General features: G+C 39.8%; 1 protein-coding gene across 2 annotated transcripts in view; it reads right to left on the minus strand.

Annotated features, from left to right (window-relative positions):
• LOC123318573 (protein slit) overlaps nt 1–25,421 on the minus strand; it is a 305,431-nt gene that overhangs the window by 210,869 nt on the left and 69,141 nt on the right. The window lies entirely within an intron of this gene.

Here is a 25,421-nt window from a genome sequence, read left to right on the forward strand (position 1 = left end):
ATAGCCGTTGCAACTAACATTCACTCATGTCGCACAGAATCACGAATATAATTTAACAGCCAGACGGGAGACAAACAGTCCATTTTTCGCTGTGCTTTATTAGTCCATATCGTTGATATATTCTTGTATATGAAATAAACTGGAAGGGCCAGTGATTTTAATTTCGCTGCTACATTTTTTCTACTCCTTCATGTCCCTTCAGCTCTCCTCATGATCTTAAATTAATCAGTTAATCTTCTTTTGTTTTACTATGCAAATTTCTTTTTCGATGGAATAGATATTCCTATGGATATACTGAAAAAATGCCAAATGGGATATCCTTCTTGATTTCGTCAGTGGATATCTTAAGGATGCATTTAATATCCAAGGATATCCCGCCTTGAATCCAACTTCACAAGGTTTAAATGGAAGCAGTTCACGTTCAAACCATAAAAGAATTCCATCATTCACTTATGGTAAGACAATTTGAAAATTTCCACTTCTTCCTCTGAGCAACAGTTCCTCCTAGCTGATCCAATTGACATTCCAACAATGAGCCAATCGAAGAAATGCCTCCTGGAGTCTTCTCCTAATCGAGAACCCCAACTGCTTCAGACTCAGCCACAATTCTAACGGATCCACCGCGGCAACCAGGAAGAAATAAACCAATCCCGCGAGGTGGCCGAGGTCACCGGCGATTTCCCGATCGGGAAAACGACCCCCCCCCCCCCAAATCCCGAGGGAAATTCCGACCAAATTAACGCGACACGAGGTGACAATCTTCGGCTCCAATTTCAACTTTCCGAACGCGTCACGAACGTAATAATGAGAACGACGACCGACCGACGGATAGAATCTTAATTTTTGATTAGGTTCCCGCCACTTCCGTCTCCTGTCATCTGGATTTCCGACCCGTCGTCGTCGTCGGTCGCACCCCCCATTTTTGCCCCTACGACGCGGTTACAATCGGATTCGGAATCGTAACGTTATTTGAATTTTCGATTGTTTAGACGGGGCAAAGCCTCTTTCGGGCCGTGGTAGGTTGGTGGATTGCGGGGGAATTGATGGAATGGAAAATTCGAATTGCCTTGGTCTTAAGAGATTTGAGTTCGCGGGGAATTCACAAAATATGACTCTTGATTGTTATAAAAAGTGCTGGATGAAAACGCTGAACACTTTTCGAACATTTCTGTCTTCCATTAAAATATTTCCTATGTTATCTGGGAAACTGTATAACAGCTCAGGGATTAGAAACCCAATGTGAATGATTCAACCAACTCGTTAGGCCTCATACGAGGATATATTGAAAAATTCTTAGCCTACAATAGAACCAAACAAAATTTCAACGTCAAAATATTTTATTACTCAACATATTCTTCTCTTAATTGGATCTATTCATTACAGCGAACCTGCAACGTCTCTAGACCATTAAAAAAAAAGTTTCTTCTTGCTCTGCAAACCAGACCTCCACAGCTTTTATTACCTCCCCTTGGAAGAAAATTTACGACCTTTCAAACTTTTTTTTCAGTTGAGGAAAGAGATGATAGTCGGATGGAGCCAAATCTGGTGAATAAAGGGGTGTTCTAGTAATTCAGACCCTGAATCCCGAATTTTTTGCATGGCAACATGAGATTTGTGTGCAGGGGCGTTGTCCAGCAAAGACACCTTTGGGTAGCTTTTCGCGTCTTTTCTCTTTAATCTTTTACCGTAGAGTGGTCAGATATGTCCAATAGTAATCTCCGGATATTATAATGAGGATAAATTCCTCATAGCATTTTTCCACGGTGGAGAACGTTACGTTTGGAATTGATGGAACTTTATTCAATATTGGCATGTTCTACTGGGTAGGGGAGAGTTCCTTTGAATTGGACAGCCCATGAACCGGACGCTACAGTTTTCTACTACATTCGATAGTAATTTAGCATCCTTTACGTAAATCCCATTTTCGCAACATCTATCAAGATCTCTTGGAAAATGGCAGACCCTGTGGCTCACGCCTTGTTGAGAAAATGGGATTTACGTAAAGGAGGCTAAATTACTATCGAGTGTAGTAGAAAACTGTAGCGTCCGGTTCATGGGCTGTCCAATTCAAAGGAACTCTCCCCTATTATTTACCCAGAGCGCCACCCAATATGAAACGGTGTCCGATTCAATCCCCTCCAGATAGAAACCAAGACGAAGACAATAGCATATGTCCCATATCAAAGGGTATCAACTCTCTGCCCATATTTTCCCTAATTCAGTAGGCCGATTCGCTTTGCGAACAACGGACGTATGATGAATTGAGAAGTCTGGGAACGCGTTCAGATCACGGCAGAAATGATGCCAGCGGTACAATAATAAAGAAGGATCACGCCTAAAGGCAATGAATACAATAATGAGGATAAATTCAGATGCATACCACCCGACGATATGAATATCAACAAGTGTTACGATCTGAATTGAACTAGCCAATTTGTCATCGTCAAGGCCCCAAATGGAGTACGGATATTGTTCTACCCTTATCCAAGAAATCAATCATGATTACTCCATGGTAATCCCAAAAAACTGAATCAAGAACTTTCCCAGCAGATTGTCGCCATTCCATCGATTGTTGCTTTGTTTCTGGGTCGTAGAAATGTACCCAAGATTTATAGTAACAATTTGGCTTAAGAAGTCTACATCGTTTTCAAATCAAGCACAGATCGTAGGCGATGCTTCTACCCTTGCACGCTTTTGGTCAACATTTAAATATTTGGGGATCCATTTTGCAGCAATTTTTCTCATGTCCAAATGTCGTGAACGCGTTCGTATGAAATATTCAGTTCTTCAGATAACCGTTTTAGTCCAATTCGACGGTCTGATAAAATCATGTCATGAACTGCATCGATATTTTCGGGGACTGACACAGAAACTGGCCTTCCCGATCGATCATCACCTTCAATGGAAAATTTACCTCTTTTGAAGCTTGCAGTCCAATTTTCCACGGTCGCATACGAAGGACATTGATCACCAAGGGTATTAAGCATATCTTCATAAATCTGCTTACTTCTTAACGCTTTCAAATACAGGTACTTGATGATGGCTTGATACTCCAAATTTTCGATTTTCACAATTGCGGTGGACATCTTCTTTCTTTCAATTTATTGCTTAACTCTGGTTTACTTTTTCGACTTCAAACTTCACACTGACACTCCTAATGAGTTATTGTTCGTTGCTATGGTAACGCAATATTCTTTTTAGGCATGGAACTGGCCTAGGCTAACTAGATATCAATACATCCTCGTAGAATATACTTCCGTCCTGTTTGCTACCTCGTTATTGTGAGTTTATAAAAAAAGAACGTGAGCAATGTCAGTAAAATTCCTCTGAATCGCCCTAACATCAATAAAACTGCCGGTTGCCATTCACCGTTTCGTGAGACCTAATTTTTCCCAGAGGAAACACTATCAAGCACCGCGCTCTTTCATCGCGTAAGGGTTCATTCATCCCGTCCACGTTCGGCGTGTTCGAAGAAAGGGACGCCACGCCACGCAGCATCCACGATGCACACAATAGCCGGCCGAGGCGGATGTGCCTCGCAGATTTCATACCTCATTTAGGTACGTGATTTCTCGGCGTATACCGGCCCGTAGGTAACATAAATCAACGGTTTATCCTTCCCATTCGAATCTATTCAATCGCGAAGTTATTACTCTTTATACGATGATAAAATACGGACCAGGAACATGACCGACAATATCAATTCGGGCTTTGGGCGAGAACGGATCGCGCGGCGACGACGTTTCGGACCGGACGCGACGTCAAAAGGAACGGAACGTGCGGTATCGCCGGTTCTGGGGTTTAGCGAGTTTCGTGGGGCGAGATTTCGAGCCGGTTGTTTTGTTTGAATGGGATGAGAGGCGTGAGGAGGCGTGGGGGTGAGGGGGTGGTCGGTGCGATAGTATTTGGAAGTCGGGATTATCCGGGCGGGTGAGTTTTGGCCGTTATGCGAAGGAAATGTTATGTGCGGAAGGAGTTCTATGTATTCGTGGAAGATAAGGGGAATCTTGTCGGTATAAATCAATTTTGGGAGCACTGAGTCCTTTAAATTGCGTAAAACGTAAAACTCTTTGAAAAATCTGCAAAAAGTTCATTTTACTCATGAATTTATCTTCAGATATTAGGTAATTGAGTTTGGATTTAAATAACGGTTTCGGCCCAAATCAAATCCTTCTATTTTAACTCAGATGAAAAAAATTGGTAGAAGCTTATACCACGGGACTTTCACGCCATCCGTATAAGCTGTAGGGGGAAATACAACCACAATATGGGGTGTTACCAGATCACTCGAACGATCAGTAGAAATTACGTTTCAACAATTGGAAAAATTGCCATTGTTGTCGTGGGTGATAACTTGGAGTCCCTCGATATTGTTGAACGTCGGCGAAACGATCAGCTGCAGCGAGTGTATGAAACCCACCATGATGCTTTTCAAAGTCCTATTTTCTTTTTGCAACGTTAAGGCGGTTGTCAATCCCCTCAAAAATACATATAGATACTTCATATCCTTATAAATATTGTTTGTACAAAAGTACGCGAAGTAAGTACTTCGCAGGCGTTATACAGTCGGCGAAATGCAATTATAAAATGAAAATAAAAATGAGTTTGACTTTTCAAATTTTATTTCTATACAAATGATAGTATATCATAGTGCCTCTACTGAAAAGTAGCTTTCATCAGAAGTTTATCCATTTTGTAACTTCGAGTATTTTTTCACATTGACCCTATCTCGTAAGCATGCAGTTCAACATGGAATGAATGCTCCTTTAGGTAGAACATTTGACATTTCTCAATTTTTGATTCAAATGCCAACAATTCGGACTATTTGTCCGTTACTCGTTAATGATCACACCAGATATCGTTTTATAGTGTCTCTTATGTTTTTAGGTTCTAAACAGTAAACACCCAAACATGCTCCATAAAGTTCTACCACTAGCAGAATCTACAACAAATTTTAATTCAGGAAGAGTGCTCGATATTGACATACCACCGTCAGACATAATCACGAATGGAGAAAATATTTCTCGTAAATGTCAGTACGAAATCTCATGGAAATTCGAAACGCGTAAAAAACAAATCGAAAGATTTTGGAGTTTTAATGAATATTTCTTGCAATATGTAACTTTTTTCCATATTTGTTACGGTTGTTCAAAACATAGTTTGCAATTCCTTCGAAAATATGGCGGCCCTTCACGAACTTCTTTTTCCAATATCAGCAGGTTTCGAATTGTAGCAAATGGCGAGACCTTTCGAGAAATTGTTTTATTTGGAAAATCATTGAAAAAATCGTTTCACCTCGCAAAGTGAATAACATGAATGAAAATCTGTTCTTCACAAACAAAATTTTTTTGAATTTTTTCCATTTTACGAATAAAAATTTTTCTGGCTTTCCGAACTGACGAGCTGAGGGAATTGAATTTAAATGAATACTCCAAATAAGTCAGTATTTTCTGAAGTAAGATATACCGTTTCATTTTTTGTACTGACCACTGTTTGGGAACACTGAGTCCTTAAAATTACGTAAGACGTAAAACTCTTCGGGTATAGCTTTGAAAAAATGACAATAAGTTCATTTTACTCAAGGATTCATCTTCAGATATTAGGTAATTGAGTTTGGATTTGAATAACGGTTTTGGCCCGAACCAAACGCCTCTATTAACTCAGATAAAAAAATGGTAAGAGTTTATACCACCGGACTTTCACGCCGTCCGTATAAGCTGTAAGGGGGGAAAGACTACCAAAATGTTTCACTCGAAAGATCAGTAGAAATTACGTTTCAACAATTGGAGAAATTACCATTGTTGTCGTGGGTGATAACTTGCAGTCCCTCGATATTGTTGAACATCGGCGAAACGATCAGCCGCAGCAAGTGTATGAAACCCGCCGATTATATGATGCTTTTCAGAATCCTAATTTCTTTTTGTAACGTTAAGGAGGTTGTCACAGATACATATACTTCATATCCATATAAATATTTTTAGTACAACCGTACGCGAAGTAAGTACTTCGCAGTCGTACAGTTCGTACAGTCCGCGAAATGCAATTTCGCGGCCGCTGCCCTAAGTAAATGCCGCGAAAATAATGATGAGATTGACTTTTGAAATTTTATTTCTATACAAATGGTGGTATACTATAAGTGCCCCTACTGACAAGTAGCTTTCATCAGAAGTTTATCCGTTTTGAAACTTCGAGTATTTTCTCACATCGACTCCATCTCGTAAGCATGCATTGCAACATTGAGTAGATGCTCCATTAGGTAGAACATTTGACATTTCTCAATTTTTGATTCGAATGCCAACAATACGGAATATTTGGAGATCTTCGTTACTCGTTAATGATCATACCAGTTTTTGAAAACGTTTTATAGTGTCTTTTTTTTTTTTTTTTGGTGTAGCAGGGGGAAAATCTGCAAGACAGACGAACCGCCCTCATCTCCTGAGGGGGAACAGTGTGGGGTTTCTCACTCTCCTGAGCTCGAGACCCACTAAAAACCCTACTGCTTCTTGAATTTTGGTTCCGGGCATTTGCCTATAAACCGTTCATCTCTTAGTCGGTTTTCTTCTCGCACACTATCGTGCTGGGATTTGTGTGTTTATCCTCTATCGGATTAACACTTTTTATTGAATTTTTCAATAAGTTTCTGTTGTTATTTTAATCTCTTTTTAATTGATCTCTTGGTCTCCTTCGGTAAATTCGCATTCTCCTTTTGTCTTCCTCTGAGTCGTAGTCCACTAGTCTCCTGAGTTCTTGATTCGGATGGTTTTTCGCTGTTTCGAATAATTTCTCTGCTTTTCTGTTCATGAATTCCGTTATGGTTTCCCATTTCAGGTCCTTATAAATCTGTCTATTCCTGACAAACCAAGGTGCATCTATTGCACATCGTAGCAGCTTGTTTTCAGTGGCCTGAATTCTTTTGATATGGCTCTTTGCCGCGAAACCCCAGGCAACTGATCCATAAGTCAGTTGAGGCCTAGCAACGGCTTTGATTATCTTCAATTTTATCTCTTTCGACATGTGGCTTCTTCTTCCTATCAGAGGATAGAGTCTATTCATCGCTGCTTTCGTTTTGTCGATTGCTTGTTTGATATGACTTTTCCAGGTAAGTCCTTTGTCAAGCGTTATTCCTAAATATTTGGCTTCATTTTTCCAGTCGATTTCTTCGCCGTCAACATCCAGTTTTGTTGTGGGTCGCAGTCTTCTCTTCTGTGGTAATATTGCTTGGCTCTTTTGTCCATTGAGCTTGATTTTCCACTTCAAGGTACTAAACAGTACACTCAAGCGCTGTCCGTAAAGTTCTACCAATAGCAGAATCTACAACACATTGTAACTACGGAGGAGTGTGTTCGATATTGAACTACCATTATCAGACATTATCACCAATGGGAAAATATTTCTCTTAAATGTCATGAAATGTCATTTCATGAAAATAAGATTTCCATAGAAACACTTAGAAGACAAATCGAAAGATTTTGAAGTTTTAATGAATATTTCTTGCAATATGTAACTTTATAATCATACTAGCTGACCCGGCAAACCTAGTTTTGCCATTTAAATTATTTCTAGGGTAGATACTAATAACTAACTCATCGTGATTGCTCGATTGGTCGTAAGAAAAAGGAATGCCTTTTTTCTGTTCTGTACAATTTTTTTTGGGAATATTTTGTTATATAAACCTTGCTTTAACAATAATAAACACAACAAAAAAAGAATTGTCCAATTTGGTGCGATCGTTTTAACAATAAAGCATTTTGAAGTAAACCATAGATTCTCTTTTATTAATATAGATAGATTTCTCACGGTTGTTCAAAAAATAGTTTCCACAGCTGGTCTCGAATTGTAGCAAATGGCGAGACCTTCCAAGAAATTTTTCTAAGTGGAAATTTATTGGAAAAATCGTTTCACCTCGGAAAGTGAATAACATGAATGAGCGAGCATCTGTTCTTCAATGAAAAAATTTCTTCATTTGACGAATAGAAAGATTTCTGCGACAACTGAGTGAATTGAATTTTAATGAAAATCTCACAAAAATCAGTTTCTCTTTTTGAACTGACCACTGAAACGGTGTGGACCCCCTTTAAATTACGAATTGGGACACTTAAATTTAAAAATTTTGTAGCGTTTTTCACACGAGAAGTTTTCCCATAGCAACCCAATCAATGATCGAATCCACATCTCATCGAAACGCACTCAAGTATCCTCGCGCACCTCTCGAATTCATTACTTCTTTTAGACGCATTCACCTGAACAATTGCCCCCAAGACCTAACCCCTCGACGCAGCTTGCCCTTTAAAGTTTGCGACAAATCCGGCGGACAGGGGGTCCCTGACGAGGGGGATCACCGTCGGAATGACAAAAGGTCAGCTCTCCGCATTCCTTAATAACGCTCATTGTTTCAGTCAAAGGCGTTAAACGAGCATGAAGCCCTCGATGAAGGGGATTTTTTCGGTCTGCCGTAATAAACTGACGATAAGTGACGTGGATCGGGCGAGCCGCGGGGGGCCTGAACGAGTACGCGAACTCGAGGAACAATGGACGGGGGCTAGTAGGAAAAAATCGAGGATGGGGCTCTTCGGAAAGAATCGTTCTTGTGAATTGGCATTCTGTTTATTCGAACAGTTTTCCCACCTCGAAAAAGCGTGGCGATTTGTCCAGAACGACCTGAATTTAATTGGTAAGTTTTGAGGCTTCAACAGCTAATTGAAAACGGTGGAGATTACACACAATTTCATCCAACCTTCACTTTTCCAAATCGAAACTGGAGAAAAGATAGTATATATCCATCAACAGTTATTGTTGTCATTTGAAGAGGAAATATTTCTATGTTTATGTTTCTAACACTCTTGATGTCCCTTTAAATGTATGACGTATGATGTATTCTGTATAAAGAAAGGCTTTATGATTTCCAAATTTCGAAATGGCTGGAAAGATCAATAATAAACCTACTTTAAGAGGCATCGTTTAGGGGTATATTTGCTGAGCAATTCCAGGGCAAAAATTTCATGTGAATAAAGGTCCACACGTTTTATTACCTGAATACAGGACGTTAAAAGTTTGAATGTTTCTAATTTTTTTCTTCGAAGCTGCCGCTGAAAAGGCTGCATCGCAAAAGGAGGGGGCATTTTCAGCATCTACTGTGAAAAATCAAAGTTAAAATAAGATTCTCAAAATGTAGTGGAGCAGCAATGGTGTGGAAAGCTACACGCATGCTACGCGCGAGCTTACGCTGAATGCGACTGTTTTGAACCGTTCTAGAACCATCCTAAAAGCGAACCAAAACAGGCCTTATACCACCGGACTTTCAAGCCGTCCGTATAAGCCGTTAAGGGGGGAAAGACCACCAAAATGTGGGGTGTTGCTAGAGCACTCGAACGATCAGTAAAAATTACGTTTCAAGAATTGAAAAAAATAAGATTCTCAAAATGTAAATTAAACTCATTAAAAACACAATAGGTACATAACTTGAATTATTCATTTTGATGATAGCAGCAATGATTTTCTCGAAATTGGTTAGAAATAAGAATAAATGTCAGTAGTTTTCAAGTGAAATTAAGAATTCATTTCGAGTTTTGGAATATACCGATAGATATCTCATGCTGAAAACGATGTCATTATTCGATTTCCGAAATAATAGGGAATTCTTCTCAATTTGGGTTATCACAGCATATGCAAGTTAAAACTGAATAATTGTGAGTTTCATTCATGAATTTTTCAAATGCACCGCGGAAACTATTCAAAATTATTCTTCAAATATGAGGTTTTAAAATTTAAATCGCTTCGTTTCTAGTTTACGATTTGGCAACAGCGCCTACTGGAAAATAAAATTAACAATAGCTTGTTTATAAAATAACAGCTGTTGATTTACAGCCATCATGAGGCGCGTCCCCACTGGCGAACCTCAACAGCAGCCGGCCATAAAAATCCCATAAAATTTTACCACCTTTCTCGTTCGTCGCAGACTTCATAGACAGCCAACTTTGTCTATCTCATCGAGATAGTGTATTTGCTGTCCTTTATTATCAACGCATATTTTAGTCGATGTTGCCAACTTGTGCAATAGAAACTATACACTTTAAATTTTAAAAACCCATTTTTATTTTTTATTTTTAAGTATTTTAAATAATTTTTTTTGGGAAACGGTTGGAATGAATATTTCAAAATGAGACGTTTCGGAGATATTTCATCATTTTCGTCGGAAGGAGTATTCCCTATTGCTGCATACTTTTAAATTTGTTAATTCATTTGAGTAAAATTCTTGAATATTTTCCCACTGCCATAAACTCATAACATACTCACCCCCTGTATTCATATTAACAAAAAAGTTTCTTCAATCCATGGGTTACTTACCTGAAAAAAAAATAAAATTGTTAGAACCAAATCATTATACGACAATGTAAAGATAACAATAACAAAAAAAAATAGTCGAATTATAATAGTAAGAGAAGTATATATCATTATTGTGTATTGCCAAACATAAATAATACCACTTGATGAAACCAATGGAGACTGTGAAATTCCATTTCTCATATAAAAAAGTGTTACAAGCCTTTATTGTGTAGTGTATCCCTAATCAAATTTTTATGAACCTATATTTTCATCTCATTTTCTGAGTTTCCAATTTTCCAATTACATGAATGCCCTTTCTGTAACTTGAGTCGAGCTATCAATAATTTGAAGTCAGGTCTAATACACGCCCCTGTGGAACACCCAGCATGAATCCAATCCCGATTTTCACACATAACAACCCTCTCACCCGGAGTGAGAGCCTGACCCACTTTCCACAACCCGTTCCATCCACTTCATATCGAAAAATTTTTCACGGTAATGGACACTCTCGATAATATGATATAGGTAGCGACGTTTTCCCCGACATCCTTGATCGTGATTTGTGACGATCTGAAGAAGGATGCGGGACCATTATCAACCGAAGCCTCCGATTCTGAACCAATTCCAGATGATAATAAATTCCATAATGGTGTCGATAACTCAATCGGAGTATGCTCCATTAATGACGCCATTACTAGCGACCACCTCGGTGTGATGTATCCGACGGGAGGCAGTGGCGGCTCTACGGGGATTTCGAAAGGTACGCCAATGATTAATCAGTGAAATGTTGCCACATTTGAATAATTCACCCCCAAAAATTCAATTTTTTACCTCCCCTGAAGTTTATCCAAGTACCGCCACTGACTGCTACTAGATAAGACCTGCGCTGAAGGATTTTTTCATATTTATTCATTAATGAATCGAAAAAAATATAATATAAAAGTCATGTGTAGCTCACAGGGGCAATCGAGTTATTTTCGAGATCTTCCGGAAAAATTACAAAAATAAAGAAAAGATAAAAAGCTTTAACGAACATTGATGATGTTAAAATTTATCGAGTGACTTTCAGATTCCCAAAACCACGCCCAATCCACACAGGAACCTCTTGTAGCTATGACGCGTCCACCTTCCCCAACTTTTAATAATCACAACTTTTAATGAACGCCACAAATTAAGCCATTAGTTCATCGTGAAGAGCTGAATCGAACGTCAATCTTCTAAAAATATCCAGAGTGCCCCTTTCAATGAAACCGTCGTGACTTGCTCTGAAACGCCGTCTATGCCCCTTCTGCATCTACCATTATAGATGGACCTCTAATAATACGCATGCATGCATGTCTTCCAAGGAGAATAAAATGATAAACGCCTATTCGATGTTGCTCCTTAATGGTACACGTCTGGTTCAATAAGTTTCGATAATTGAACTTGACATTTCTAAATGTAGTCGCCGCCTTGGCTACGGAAATTTCTTCGAGTTCGATGCGTAGTCGAAGTCTGCCTCGATATTCTCGGATCATGTTGTATCGCTCTGTCCCTGTCTGCAAACTCGACGTTCAATAATTATTGTAGGTTGAAATGGTTATCAAGAAAACATGTTGAAAGGAGAAAGTGTGTCTTTTGATCACAGAAATCTTCTGCCAGAATATACACTCACCTTGTATAGATAAATGGTACTAAACTAATAATTTCGTGTGGTGGTGAGTTCATACAGCAAATAAAATGTAATTATATCAAAAATAAAACGATGGGAAAGCTCTATAGCCATATGGCAATCATGTATATTTATGCTTAGACAAAAACAGAACAATAAAAGAAATTTAATACAAATAAACTTTTAAGGAAAAAAAAAATTATTTTCTCCCAAACAGGGCTAGATAATCGAAATTTTGGTATGAAAATATAGGTTTTCGAACACGCTGAATCTATTGCGAGCAATATCGAGAGCCTGTCTCCCTTCGTTCACATTTTCAATTTGGAAATGGCATTTTTCAAAAATTGCAATTTTCAATCTGCCATATCTCCTGTTATATTCGTCTGATCGAATTGGGATTTCCGGTTATATAATCAGCGTTGCCTAGGCTTCCACCCTAGCACTAAAACTCGATTTCGAAAATTTCGATTTTTTGGGTCAAAAATGAGCAAGGGGTTAGACCCCCCTAAAATGATATATTTGCTACTCTGTCTGAAAAATAGGATGTTCCATTACTATCCTAGGATATGGAGTGCATAGAATTAGTTTTGAAGATTCTAGAAAACCAAACAGTTGATGATTCAATAGAGAATTGCACTCCAGAGAGCTCTTCGAAGTCAACTCGAAAATGAAAAGTGGAAAAACAAAAAACATTATTTACTCCTAAACAGGGCCAGATATTTGAAATTTTGGTATGAAAATATAGGTTTTCGAACACGCTGAATCTATTGCAAGTATTTTCGAAAGCCTATCTTGCTTCGTTCAGATTTTCATCTTGGAAATGGCATTTTTCAAAAATTTGCAAATTTCAAACTCGATTTCGAAAATCTCGATTTTTTGGGTCAAAAATGAGCAAGGGGTTAGACCCCCCTAAAATGACATATTTGCTACTCTGTCTGAAAATTAGGATGTTCCATTACTATCCTAGGATATGGAGTGCATAGAATTTGTTTTGAAGATTCTAGAAAACCAAACAGTTGATGATTCAATAGAGAATTGCACTCCAGAGAGCTCTTCGAAGTCAACTCGAAAATGAAAAGTGGAAAAACATAAAAAACTATTTACTCCTAAACAGGGTCAGGTATTTGAAATTTTGGTATGAAAATATAGGTTTTCGAATACGCTAAATCTGTTGCAAGTATTTTCGAAAGCCTATCTTGCTTCGTTTAGATTTTCATCTTGGAAATGGCATTTTTCAAAAATTTGCAAATTTCAATCTGCGATATCTCCTGTTATATTCGTCTGATCGAATTGGGATTTCCGGTTATATAATCAGCGCTGCCTAGGCTTCCACCCTAGCACAAAAACTCGATCTCGAAAATTTCGATTTTTTGGGTCAAAAATGAGCAAGGGGTGAGACCCTCCTAAAATGACATATTTGCTACTCTGTCTGAAAATTAGGATGTTCCATTACTCTTCTAGGATATGGAGTGCATAGAATTTGTTTTGAAGATTCTAGAAAACCAAACAGTTGATGATTCAATAGAGAATTGCACTCCAGAGAGCTCTTCGAAGTCAACTCGAAAATGAAAAGTGGGTTAACAAAAAAAAAAAGTATTTTCTCCTAGACAGGGCCAGATATTGTTTTTAATGAAATAAAATTATGAAAAACGACTAAACAAAGAAAACAGAATAAAAACCACAAACAATTCAAATCCAATAATAATATTCAAGCTAAAATTAAATACGAATAAACTCGTCAGATATATAATGAAAAGATTAAAATTGTTAGTAACGATGAAAAATATTCAGAGGACGAAGGAAAAACGACAAATTTACATCAAGAAACAAGATTACAGTCAAGATGAACTGACTTTCGGGGAGTTAGGCGCTATGGCTGAAACAATTGGCCACTGGAACATAATGCACACCTCCATGGTCCACCCAAAATTGTTATCCAACACCCTACCAAACAACCCCTAATAATTACGCAAACTCCGCCAAATTAACGAGCGTCGTAAAATTCACCGGATCAAGTCAGATTTTCCGTGCAAACTACCCGAAACTCCTTCCGAATCCATTCAAAACATGCCAAAACAAGCGGGGCGGACGTTCCAATTAAGAACGTGTCCCCGAATAACTTCGCTCGATAAATATGTCCCGAATTTATATCCCGATCGCTCATTTAAACTGGTGCACCCGGGGGTCATTAATGTTTCGTTACCTTGCCGACATTTATTTTTACAGCAGACGCAGTTTTCTCGACGCGGAGGAAGCGTCGATCTCGTTATAAATTCACTAAACTAATTGGCAACCTTCCTTTGCCGGCTTAAACGGTCCACACCTGGAAAGGAGTTCCGGGAATTGGAAAAGGAAGAAAATATTCCATGAGGGAATACTGCAAATGCCCTGGGATTTGGATTTTAGATCAAAAAGACCATTGAGCAATATCGGGATCAGTTGCTCAGGACATATCCAAAGTCTTTGGTCGCCTGGCATTGGGCTATTTGGGATATTCTGGTTCTCATGGTTTTTCTGATAATCTGCTAGTGCAGGAGTTGAAAGGGCGAAATCACACAGAACGTAAAAAAGCCAAAGAGCCAGTATCAATCATGGTTGGTAGGAAATGCAAGATATCACGCTAAAGCACATTTAATTAGCTTTTAGAAGGACAAGAAGTATCAAAGAAACTGGCGAAAAATCCATAGTTATAGAAGCGATTAGGATTTCTGCTCCAAAATATGTGAATCCTGTTCAGCCTTTGTTCACACAACAGCACAACACCAAGTAGATGGGACAACACTATACGTTTTCACAAGAAGACACAGCTGACCTACATACATATAAGTCTTTTGAATCATACTCATAAACTCTTCAACAAGAATAAGTCTCACTAGACTTACCAGTAATGACTTAAAAGGCCAATACCCTTACAGGCTTGGTAGCTGCCAACAAGCTCAGAACAACACAGAGCAAAGTGCAAAGATCAAGGCTCAACATATCGGAGATCATGTCAGGAATGAGGATATACGCCAAGAAATAGGAATTGCTGATTATATTTTTCACATGGCTAGAGTAAAATGGCATTGGGCTGGACACGAGGCCTAAAAAACAGATAAGAAATGGACAAAAACTGCTAAAATGGAGACCCTGAACCAACAAACAAGAAAGACCTCTACCTCATTGGGCTGATGATATCGAGAAGCTCAATAGGAACTGGACTCAGACAGCTCAAAACATAAGGGAATGGGCAAGAGTAAGGGAGACATATGTCCAGCAGTGAACTAATGGGCTCAATGATGTGACTGTTTATGATTTTTCTGAGAGTCTGCACTAGTGGATCAAAAACTTTCATACCAACAGGAGTATTTATATGTGATCCAGGATGGTGTCAGTTCTGTTGGTTTCAATTTGAATGCTGGAGTTCCCCAAGGCTCAGTTTTATTACCCACTCTTTTCCAGATCTATATAAACAACCTTCTCACTTCAACCTAAAACCAAATCGGTAACTTATCACTGATGTTTACACATTCAGCATTGACACAAATGTGAGCATAGTTGAGTCAGACCTCCATAGATTCCTCGAACAAGGGAACTCAAGAAGATGAACGACAGAGACCAGAGGAATCAGGTGCAGTTCAAGAACCAAACAAAATTTCCCTTGAAGAACCTAATTCGTGACCTTATACTTCATGATGGAGGATCAGGGGCTTCAGTTGAGGGAGTTCATGTATATCTTTGGCGTAACTGTCAATTCTTTGGTCTCTTGGTGAAAACATATGGCCAGCATTGGGATGTCTGCAGCGAGTAAGATCTGGGAAATATTTGTCATCAGATTAGATTGTTTCACTCAGCAATGCTCAGATCAGACCAGTACGTCTCTCATGCTTAGAGCTTAGCACCAATACGACTAGTTGGCTGCACAATTTTAACAGTCGAAGCTTCAATGGTTTTGAAATGAATTGGATGATATTTCACCTCCTCCAAGGAAGCATATTTCTGTTGAAATAGTGTTAAGCATACGTAGAGTCCCTAGAGCTTTAAGCCACGCATAATTAATTTCCATTCATCCTTCAATGACCGAATGATGTATATTATCTTTTCCCCCGATCAAATTTCGAGACAGAAATGACTCTGCCACTCGCAGCGAAGAAAACCCATCGACGAAACGAATTCAATCGAAAACACCGAGGCTGCCAAGGACGCCAACCCATCTACGCTTCGAAGGAATCGACTCCGGTCCATTTCCTCCTTTCAAGATCGTCATCCGACCGATCGCAATCGCTCGCAATAAATCAAGGCGGCGAGACGATACAGGCTCAAAAACCGCCCATTTGCAAACATAAATAAAACAAATTGCCGCGTTCAATTTTATCTCGTACGCGTTTATGTCATAACTCATTCGACACGTTGAAAAGTTGCACCGAGACCACACGATCTAGATAAGGGTGACATTCCCGGAGCGGTTTGCAGAGCGACGCGCGACGGGTCGTCCGGCGACGATTCGTTCGGGCGGTCTCTCAATTACCACGGATTTCGTGGCGATCAGAAGCGGGGAAATTGGAAGGCTTCGAGTTGAAGGTGAGAAGGCGGACGCAGATTGGTTTGAAGCGTCGTCGGTTACCCTTATTTGCACCATCGAGGAAGTACAACAAACCTAAACAAGAATAAAGGAGACTCGAGAACTTACGAGGATGTATTGATATCTAGTTAGCCTAGACCAGGTCCATGCATGAAAAAAAAAATTGCGTTACCATGGCAACGAACAATAACTCATTAGAGGTGTCAGTGTGATGTTTTAGGTCAAAAAAGTAAACCAGAGTTAAGCAATAAATTAAAAGAAAGAAGATGTCCACCAAAATTGTGGAAATCGAAAAATTGGAGTATCGAGCCATCATCAAATACCTGTTTTTAAAAAGGTTAAGAGGTAAGCAGATTTACGAAGATGTGCTTAATACCCTTGGTGATCAAAGTCTTTCGTATGCGACCATGAAAAATTAGACTGCAAGTTCTAAAAGAGGTAAATTTTTCATTGAAGATGATGACCGATCGTGAAGGCCAGTTTCTGTGTCAGTCCCCAAAAACATTGATGCAGTTCAAGGCATGATTTTATCAGACCTTCGAATTGAGCTAAAACGGATATTTGAAGCCTTGAATATTTCATACGAACGTGATCATCATATAGTTCACGTCAATTTGGACCTGAGAAAAATTGCTGCAAAATGGATCCCCAAATGTTTGAATGTTGACCCAAAAGCGTGCAAGGGTAGAAGCATCGCTTTCGATCTGTGCTCGATTTGAAAACGATGTAAACTTCTTAAACCGAATTGTTACTATGGATGAGACTTGGGTACATTTCTCCAGAAACAAAGCAACAATCGATGGAATGGCGACACTATGGTTCTCCAAGACCTAAGAAGTTTCGTGTCCAAAAGTCTGCTGCAAAAGTTTTTGCTTCAATGTTTTGGAATTGCCATGGAGTAATCACGATTGATTTTTTAGATAAGGGTAGAACAATAACCGGCGACTTTAAGAGATAAGACGCGGACAGCTATCCAGAAGTGTTTTGTTTTTGCAGGACAACGCCCATGCACACGAATCTCATGTTGCCATGAAAAAATTCGTGATTTAGGGTTTGAATTACTAAAACAGCCCCCTTATTCTCCAGATTTGTCTCCATCCGTCTCATCATCCCTTTCCTCAACTGAAAAAAAGTTTAAAGGTCGTAAATTTTCTTCCAATGAGGAGGCAATAAAAGCTGTGGAGGTCTGGTTTGCAGAGCAAGAAGAAACAATTTTTTTGAAAGGTCTAGAGACGTTGCACGTTCGCTGTAATCAATGTATCCAATTAAGAGGAGAATATGTCGAGTAATAAAATATTTCGTCATTGAAATTTCGTTTGGTTCTATAGTAGGCTAAAAATTTTTCAATATATCCTCGTACCTTGTGGAAGCTACTACTCGAAGATCATATGGTTCAGGAGTTTGAAAGACCTGACAGTGATACAAGCAAAATGATATGAGAAGAGCATCCCTAACAACCTGCAAGACCTACCGTGGGCGAATTCAGTGTCAAATCCAGGACACTCAGTCTGAATGCACAGTTCCATCTGACCAATGGTTCTTCTAGACCTCTCCAGGTTCAGTTACTCCTATCGACTTCAATTGACGCAATTTGTTTATTGTCCTGTTATTTAACACAATCCAGAAGCAAACTGCCACAAGTCCGCTGAACTCATTCTCTACCAAATCCTTTCAAGGGACTCCGCAGTTGTTCCTCAATAAAAATCATCGCCTCCTTTTCCTGAGCCATTGTTTCTGGTAATTCCTACGTTTCCAACTGCATTCCGCATTATCGCTCAGTTAGAAATCCCAAACGCGAACGCCTCCATGTATTAATATTTAATGAAGAAATCGTCCGCAGACTTGAGCTTGAGCCTGTAATCCCCTGGGGTGTGTGAGGCAGCCGCGTTTCGTGTTTTAGCCGGTAAAACCGTTTCCAAAATCGGAGAGATTCAGACGATAAGGAGGCACAGTGGGATGGGGTATTCTGGTGTTTCTTCTCGACCGTCACAATGTGACTATGTCTTCTAGTTGAAAGGGTTTCTTTGTAATGCGCCAGATCTGCTCTATCACTAATTTAATTGGGATCGGTCAAGGAAAAGGTTCAGAGAGGATTTAGAGCAGTTGGACAATGCATTAGGCTTTTAAGGAAGTTTCTTGGTGGCAATATTTGTGCGGCAAAGAATATAAGACAACTTGACCTGCTGGCTTCCACTTGGTGATACCTCCTGGTCCTTCAATGGTGATTAAACTCATATGGATGATTCAAACTTGTTTTCTCATAACATAGCTTGTTTCTGCCGGAAGGATATCATCTAAAAATTATCTAAGACGATAGTAACGAACAGCAGCATGTAGATACTATACAATGATTGGGACATAACCACTTGAAACGATACTTTACTCTAGATCTAGGGTAACCTAGGCTCACTTCCATCGATTCATCCCTACGAATCGCAGAACATAGCAACCGAACACCTCTAGCCCCAAATCTCGATCTGCCTCACGCCCAGCCTGAGGGAAATTCTCAACTCTGACCGACAACAGGAGTTTAATTAGAAAAGTAAAACCTAATCAAACTCTTCGCGGGTGGTAACCTTGCATTAATGAGTTCTGAAGAGAGGCGCACCGGAGAGTTCTTGCTCGCTGCGGCATTATACAAGCATCCCCGGCCGCCTGCGATATTAGTTGCGGAATTTCAACGGTTCAAGGGTCACGGGAATTTCAGCGAAAATGGAGTGAGTTCTGCGATGTTGTTGCTTCGAGCTTCGATGGTGTTGGTTGAGATCCATATAAATATTTTTGTATTTTGGAATACACTGCATGGTTTTAAGAGTATACAGACTACCTAATGAGGGACTTATAACGTTACTTTTATTAATCGTTGAAAAAACCACAGAATATTGCCTACTACTGTTCATTCAGTAGTTTCTGTCTTACTCGTAGCAAACAGTTTTTGGTAAAACTAAAATTCTACGGAAATATAACGTTGAAATTCCCTTTCATAATCACGTTGTAGAGATACGAATTATCAACGTAAAAGTTGATTCTAAGAAACCACTAGAATTACGTTGAATTTCAAATTTCAGGTAGCGTGGACAGTACCGTTTGAACTACGATGATTATTCGTATATTTGAATAGATATTGCTACCAATTTTAAACGATACAACAATATTTCAAAAATGAACACAGTCTGATGAACGAATTTTGCCAGTATGGTCTCTACACAAGCTTTTCTCGGTTGGATATCTTTCATTTGGTCTGAGAGAGTTCTTCGTTTACATTTACCTTTGACGCAATATTTTAAACAATCCACTGACTTATTCCCGAGGCAGAATCAACTTACTGTGAGAAATAAGTAATGAAACCTTTATAGACATTTAAAACTTATAATGGGTTATGAAATAATTTATCCTTGGTACTTAAAACGGCAAAAGACACAAATGTTCTTCCTCAAAATAATTCAATAACGACGCTATCATGAATTTCAATCCTGATTTGATGAAAGTTGGGCATGTTTCCTTAGAAATCGAAATAAAATATTTTCAATATAAAACTGGGTAGTTCTGAAAAGAACTCACTGTGAAAAACCAATGAAATATGAGTATCACAGAAGAGAATCAATCTGAAACAGCCGAAACCAATGTTTATGGACTTAATCAAACTCTTTGACGAAAACAAAACCATGACAAGACGACTGAAATAAATCGTTAGTGCGCCGGCAACGTAGCACAGTGTTGAAAACATAAACTGTCAGAATTCGCTTGATTTTATGCCAATTCCAAGGTAGTTACTGTTGGAATGACTGATTCGTCGCTCATGACATCATTTCATTGCTTCGGAAAATGGACTATAGTTTAGTTAAACGTTGAAGATGAAATAAAAGTATGATTGAATTTAGGTTCCGAAATACATTTCACAAAATTCATCAAGTAAGCTCCAATCAACGTCCCTCGTCACACATAAACGTATATTAAATGTGTATGTGCACCTCCTGAGATTTCGTGAATATCATCCCTATCGTTTTATAGATATTTACTTGGTTCCATGCTTCACCCCAACCCTTATATCAAAAATTAATGCTGGCACCTCAGAAAAACTACAGAATAGTACAGGAAATAATTCTTCACCTCGGTTCCAGACGAAAAATCTCCGAATTGGCGTTTTTCGACGTGTCGTCCCCCCCTTCCTTTCAGATAAAGCGGAATGAACGACGTCGTTGTTGGTTCCCCAACTAAAAATATCCCATAAATACGAGCATTTCGCCAAGACGCCGACTTTCATAAGCCACGCTCTGTATCCGGATCCCGTCTTGACGCTAACAGATTGCAAAAAGCAAATATATTTAATCCGACTGACGGATTTCGTTTTCCCCTTAGCGATTATTATTCCCTTATTTGCTCGCTACCGCGTACTCCGAACGTTTCCGAATGGATGAAAGGCTAGAATGGCGATAACTTTTCTTTTTTTTCAGTGTCACTCCAACCAGAGATATAATTGAACAGCTGCCCTAAAAATACACGTATTTCCTATGATAATATGCCCCATTCCTTTTGAATTATTCAAATGTACCACTTCAAATACCGAGAAGACATAGAAGACAAGGTCAACTTCACTTCGTATGATTGAGGAGTTCAAAGTTTATCACGGAACTTCAATATGCAGACGACTGCGCACTTATCTCTAGCAGCCCAGAGAATCTGCAGATAATGTTGGACACCTATAAACTTATATACGAAGCTTTAGGCCTTAGACTCAATATCGACAAAACCAAAATCCTGGTAAGTACGCCAGAAAGCCTTCAAACACATATCAGCCTGGAGATGAAGCTCTAGAACAGGTGGAGCAGAACAGATACTTGGGAAGCTTCATAAATACTAGGGCTAACCTAGACACGGAAATACACAACCGTATCAATTCGGCATCAAGGGCATTCTGGGAGCTAAAGGCCAGAGTGTTTCAAAATCACGACCTCAATTTGAAGACCATTACAGCTGTTTACAAAGCAGTCGTCCTCCCAACGCTTCTTTACGGAAGCGAAAGCTGGACGCCCTACAGGCGACATATTAAACAGCTTGAACAAATGCAACAACGTCATCTAAGACAGATAATGCACATCAGATGGTTCCACAAAGTTTCGAATGCAGAAGTCCTGCAACGCGCGAGTTGTACAACAATTGAGACTCAAGTAACGAGGGCCCGGGACCGGCGCTGCCTATCTGGACCGGCGCTGCCTATCTGTCGTACATCTGTCAAGAACTTCTTTAATAGTTGGCTGGACAGGAAATTTTAGTCTGGATGAAGCATGAGAGGTTGTCTCAGACAGTCGAGGCTTCTCATTGAGAGACCATCCTCTGTGCCTGAGGTCAAAAAACTCTTAGCTCTTGAGAGAAAACAACTGAGTCTGGTGTCTGGAGCAATGACTGGCCATTTGTTTAACAAACACTTAAATAGAATGGGACTGACTAGCTGTTCCCTGTGCCGCTGGTGCAGGAGCACGGAGGAAACGGTTGAACACATTCTGTTCTTCTGTATCAACCTTGAGGACTTAAGGATGACACATCTAGGAAACAGAACACTCATAACTCCTATGGTGAGAGGGACACCTCTGTGTCGACTTGTGGCATTTTTGTCAGCATGTCACAGGATTTAAGTCTCTCCAACTACAAGCGGACGAACAATGGGTCACGAGGCCTCAGTTCAGCCCGGTGGGGCACCGCACGTAGAAGAAGAACGAGGGCCCGACTCAAATGGAGCGGCCACATTCTGAGGATGCAAGACACAAGACTCCCCAAAATAGCTCTGTATGGCGAATTGACAAAGGGAGCCCGGAAACCAGGAGGCCAGTATAAGCGGTTTAAGGATACAATACATCAACCCCCAAAATCAGTTAATGCCAATCATAACTGGGAACAACTAGCGTTAGACAGATCACAGAGGAGGTCTATGGTGCTCAGTTATAATGGAGACTCGAGAAGAATCTGGTTGGTGACTATCCATGCCCGGAGTGTGGAAGGATCTGTAGGTCACGGTTGCGTCTCTTCAGTCACAGGAGGGCACACAGTCGCAATTAGCCCTAAGAAATTATAAGTCTGTTCTTTTTTTATGTCTTTTTGTAGATTTATTCCTGGTAACGGGATACAGCAATGAATGAATGAATGAACCTTGTCGCTTTTTGAACTGACCACTGAAACTGTGTGTATAAACTCCTCTTAAGAGAATGTATACTTTTCAAAATGTAATTAGCCACATCTATCCTCCTTGGGCGAACACCTTATACCCGCACCTTCCTCACCAACCCCTCTGGAATAATTCACCTGCGTAGACGTCATCCAGAACGCCGTCTATAAAGACGCATACCCTGTAATACCTTCAGCAGGACGACCTCCATAATCCTCCATCCGATATTAGACACAGCATCAACGAAAATCCGGTCGGAGCAGTGGATCCCCTCGTCAAACCCGACATCCCGTCCGTCAGGTCCTAATGTGACCTTATCGCAGCCTTACCGTCGCCAAATTGAGAAATATGAGACATTGGAATCCGATACTGAAGGCTATCTAAGCCGGGAGTTTTTCCGAAGGAAAATTCATTCTTTTCGATTACGAACGTGATCCCGTGAAAATACAAGACGGTTTCCTTGGGAATTCCACGACAGGTATTGGGTTTATAGAGCGGCTCGTCTTCGAAACTGACTGGGAGGATCTTACGTAGGGTTCTGTGGACATCGGAGCAAAATTCAGGTCATTTGGTTGCTTTTACAACAAAAGATATAGAGGCTGGAGTACCCCTAGGGTCAGTACTTGGGCCACTTCTGTACAACATATACATTCACGATATTCCGACGAATCCAAGAACCATGCTAACGTTATATGCTGACGACACAGGCATAGCAACTGGACACCGTAACCCAGAAGTAATAGAACGAGTTTTACAAGAAACGATTGACGAAACAAATGACTGGTGCATAAAGTGGAAAATCAAGCTCAATAGACAAAAGAGCCAAGCAATATAATTACAGAAGAAAAGACTAAAACCCACAACGAATCTAGAAGTTGACGGCGAAGAAATCGACTGGAAAAATGAAGCCAAATATTTAGGAAAAACGCTTGACAAAGGACTTACTTGGAAAAGTCATATCAAACAAGCAATCGACAAAAGCAGCGATGAATAGACTCTACTCTTCAATAGGAAGAAGGAGCCACATGTCGAAAGAGACAAAATTGAAGATAATCAAAGCCGTTGCTAGGCCTCAACTGACTTATGGATCAGTTGCCTGGGGTTTCGCGGCAAAGAGCCACATCAAAAGAATTCAGGCCACTGAAAACAAGCTGCTACGATGTGCAATAGATGCACCTTGGTTTGTCAGGAATAGACAGATTTATAGGGACCTAAAATGGAAAACCACAACGGAATTAATGAACAGAAAAGCAGAGAAATTATTCGAAACAGCGAAAAACCATCCGAATCAAGAACTCAGGAGACTAGTGGACTACGACCCAGAGGAAGACAAAAGGAGAATGCGAATTTACCGAAGGAGACCAAGAGATCAATTGAAAAGAGATTAAAATAAGAACAGAAACTTATTGAACAATCCAATAAAGTGTTATCCAATAGAGGATAAACACATAAATCCCAGCATTATAGTGTGCGAGAAGAAAACCGACTTAGAGATGAACGGTTTATAGGAAAATGCCCGGAACCAATATTCAAGAAGCAGTTGAGGGATTTTAGTGGGTCTCGAGCTCAGGAGAGTGAGAATCCCCACACTTGTTCCCCCTCAGGCAGAGGGTGGTTCGGCTGACTTGCAGATTTTCCCCCTGCTACACCAAAAAAAAAAAATGGTTGCTTTTAGCAAATTTTCTTAGAATCTTTCTTCATAGGAAGGTTAGAACTTAATGCGGACAGGACCGTAGATCAATGGAGTGTAGAGAGAGGGATAAATATCAAAATGAAGCTTTCTAATTCATTGTCAACTCGTTGAGTCATTTTCAGATATTTATACTTAAGAACTCTCCTTATTACCAATTCGGAAATATTACCCAAAGCTGCATCCCCAATAAACAGATCCAGAAAAGCTGTCGCTCGTCTCTGATGTTATCCGATACTTGGGCACTTGTTGGGCGAACGGTCTAATTCGCTCGATGCAGGAAGACCAGCAGTCTTCGGGACTTTTCTCGCGTGGAACAAAGTTTTATCGGAGCGAAATTGGCCCAATTGAGAACTTCCTAGTCGGGCCCTAGGGGGTGGAAGTTCGGTGATTGATTAGACCGTATCGGTGCTCGGAGATCCTGAGGAAATCGATCAATCATTCCGGGCGTGTGTAATCGCAATGAAGAATTGGGGTTTCTCCCTGTGGAAGAATTTTTGAGTGGAACAGGTAAGGTGGACAATGAAAACTCTTTGGAATGATGTGGTCGATCAGATTTCAAATGTTGATGTTACATTGGAGAAATAAGCAAAAGTGCTGCGACAAGAGAAGGTTAATGAAAACTTTATTGAAGACTTAACCTGGAATATACACAATCGAAAGAAACATATGGTTGTGGACATACAAGCTACAAAGAAAAAGGTTTCTGGGATATGAAAGGGTTGGTGTATAATTTTGCATACAGCAGTCTATGAGACAAAATTATGGCATAATGTTTCTGGGACTTCAGTTATTGAGGATTAGTGATACACTGCTCAAGAATTGGAGTGGATAATTCGGAACCCACATGTTACTTTTTGTATACAGGGTGAGTCTGTGACTCGTACAAGTATTTCAACAGCAGATTCCTGAGGTCAAAATAAAAACTTTTCTCCTATACTATTTGTTTTTATTAGGCCCTGATAAAAAGATATAGCCATTTTGAATTTTCATTATGAGCTGTGCCACCCATGGAAAAACAAAATAACCTTCAGAA

This window comes from Coccinella septempunctata, chromosome 8 (assembly GCF_907165205.1).
Source record: "Coccinella septempunctata chromosome 8, icCocSept1.1, whole genome shotgun sequence".
Taxonomy (NCBI): domain Eukaryota; kingdom Metazoa; phylum Arthropoda; class Insecta; order Coleoptera; family Coccinellidae; genus Coccinella; species Coccinella septempunctata.